The sequence below is a fragment of the Lynx canadensis genome, chromosome X, assembly GCF_007474595.2.
Source record: "Lynx canadensis isolate LIC74 chromosome X, mLynCan4.pri.v2, whole genome shotgun sequence".
In the NCBI taxonomy this organism is placed as follows: domain Eukaryota; kingdom Metazoa; phylum Chordata; class Mammalia; order Carnivora; family Felidae; genus Lynx; species Lynx canadensis.
The window spans coordinates 38,081,433-38,084,625 of NC_044321.2; positions in this window are offsets into that span (position 1 = coordinate 38,081,433).

Sequence of the window (3,193 nt, forward strand, 5' to 3'; positions counted from 1 at the left end):
CACGTGCTAAGAGGGTTTCTGCAGGAGTTTCATACAGTGGTGTCACAGGAACTCCGGGGACAGAAAGTGAGACGTTCAAGCTGCCGTTGAAACGAGGTGCTGTGAGTTTATACTTGTGTAGAACTGGTTGCCACTCCAACGGCCGGGGCAAAAAGGTGTGCTGGGAGGACGTGAGGCAATGCACCTGAAGGGTCTGCTACAATGTGTTTGTCCAGTAGAAGAATCCAGAAGCAGTTGCCGCATCGTAAGAAACAAGTTTTCAGGTGAAGTTCTCGTTGGATGCGACGCCCTTCCCATTAGCCATTCTGGTCTCATTCCTAGCGACAGCTTGGGTGGGAGGGCAGGTGTTCTAACACCTCAGGCACCTAAGCCCAGCTGAAACTACAGCTGATGTCTTAGGGCCCATCCCTTCCCAAGGTCCCTAATCTCCTCTTGGCATTTACACAATGGCTGCAGTGATCTCTTCTTTGCATAATCACTTAGTAATTCAATCTCAAGCGTTACTGCCGTGGGACTCCTTAAATTCTCCGCGACTTGGATTGGCTCCGTCCCAGCCTGGGACAGGTACGAACTGCCACGTTCGCAAGGCCCTGCTAAAATTACAGGACATTTTCGCGTGGCATTTCTTGTTTGACCTTCACACCAAACTCAGAAGAATGGGTTTCAAAAGGTAAAGCGGCAGCTATCTTCGAGAGGAGGCACAGCTCCCAAGCCATAAGAATGTTAGGATTTCTAGTGATGTTCTTTCCTCCGGGATGTTCTTTTTTTTTTTTTTTTAAGGTTTTGTTTTTTTTTTTTTTTTTTTTTTGAGAGAGAGAGAAAGAGAGACAGAGAGAGAGACAATGCAAGCGGAGGAGAGATGAAGAGAGAGGGAGCAAGAGAATCCCAAGAAGGCTCTGTGCTGTTATCGCAGAGCTCAACTCGGGGGCTTGATCTCACGAACCTTGAGATCATGACTTGAGCCAAATCAACAGTCAGACGCTCAACCAACTGAGCCACCCAGGCACCCCTGGATATTCTACTTCTTGTCCACAATAATTTGAAAACAGCTCTTAGGCCAAAAGGACTCTCTTCTTACAAACTAAAGCTGGGACACTGCAACGAGCAGCTTCTGGTATAGTTGTCAGTGTATTCCTAATGGACCACTTGATATTCTTGGTACTAAACAACTGAAATCAATTCTATCTTTAAAAAAATTTTTTTAAATGTTTATTTATTTGAGAGAGAGAGAGAGAGCGCGCGCGCGCGCGAGAGCGAGAGCAGGGGAGAGGCAGAAAGAGAGGGAGACACAAAATACTTAGCAGGCTCCAGGCTCCAAGCTGTCAGCACAGAGCCCAATGTAGGGCTCAAACCCACGAGCTGTGCGATCATGACCCAAGCTGAAGTCAGATGCTCAAGCGACTGAGCCACCCAGGTGCCCCTCAATTCTATGTTAAGAAGGAAAGAAGTTGTTGGAGAGATAGAGATCGGCTCGCAGAATCAGTGGGATTACTAAAGAACCAGGCTAAGAAATAAACAGAAACCCAAGTTAAAAGCCTGGCTAGGTTGTTCCAGCAACGTAAACCAATAAAGGCTTATTTCTTGCTCTAGCCACAGGTCCATCTTGGCTTGACAGAGTGCCTCTGCTCAACGTAGTCGCTTGGGGCCCCAAACTGATAAGGCAGCCACCATCTCAAACCTCGCCCTGCCAGAAAGAAAAGGGGACTCCGGAGGGTCTCAATTAAATTCTCAGCCCTGAGCTAGCAATGACTACTTCCGGGCCAATTCATTAGCCGTAACAGGTCTTATGGCTGCACTCAACCCCAGGGCCATCGGGAAATGAAATTGTACCATGTACCCCAAAGGAAAGAACTGGAGATACTTGGCAAACAGCCTTCAAGACTATCACAGTCACGCAGAGGGAAAATTCTCTGGCTAGAGTGCCACCATGGCGCAGCTGCCCGTAGGTTGTCCTTCACCATGTCATTGTGTGAATTCAATGGCAGATTCCCCAAGCGCAAGAAAGGAGTTTAGATCCTGGGTAGTCAAAAGGGAGAAAAGTGTCCCCTACGTGATAAACATCCAATATACTCAACTTGCAAAGGAAAATAGAAGAAAATATATAAACAGTCCTGTTCAAAGTGTCATTCCTATTTGTCCTCTGATTAGTGCGGGAAATCAGAGACACGTGGACCCATTCACTCCTATATATATATCCGTATATTCATTTAGGCAACAAATGTTCACAGAGATCTATATGCTTCAGGTACTTTGAACATACCAAGATGAATAAGGCATCATTTTCCAGATGCTTATGTTCTTTTTTTTTTTTAAGTTTATTTATGTATTTTGGGACAGAGACGGAGAGAGCGTGAGCAGGGGAGGGACAGAGAGAGAGGAAGACAGAGAATCCCAAGCAGGCTCTGTGCAGTCAGCGCACAGAGCGCTATGTGGGGCTCAAACTCATGAAACCGTGAGATCATGACCTGAGACAAAATCAGGAGTTGGACGCTTAACTGACTGAGCCACCCAGGTGCCCTTCCAGAAGCTTATGTTCTAATAGTAAGGGAGACACTACATAAATAATTGCCATACAGTATGATTAGTCTTTATGCAGAAATTAATGTTAAAGAGATGGTTTGGCACAAGGGGGAGAGTAATTAACTTAATGTGGACGGGGCGCACTAGTAAGCAATGGCTATTCTGGGAAGAAGCTATAGGAGGAAGGGGTGAGGCTCCCCAGAACCTGCCCTGGGGACAGATGAGTACTTTAGTATGTCAGGGGCATAAAAAGCAGATAGAGGCCGAAACTAGAGTCGCCGGAATTAACAAATCAAAATGCAGGACACCCACTTACATTTGAATTTCAGGTGAACAGTGACGACTTTTTTTGGTGTAATCGGGTCCAACACAGTATTTGGGACATGTTTATACCAAAAAAGATGCTAAAAATGGTTTATTATGTGAACTTCAGATGTAACTGTGGGTCCCATATTGTATCTAGCTACCCTAGCTGGGAATGCTGTCGTAGTCATTCTTTGGGACACATTTCAAGGGTCCTGTCCTCCAGGAAGCCTTCCCTAAAACCCTGGGTTGGCCTGAACGTCTTCTTCAGGGCCCTTGTGGGCCTAGGTGTGGCCTCCATCATAGACTATAGCACATTTTTGTGACGTTCTCTTTAGAAGCGGTGTTGTGTTGTGTGTATTCCCAGCAT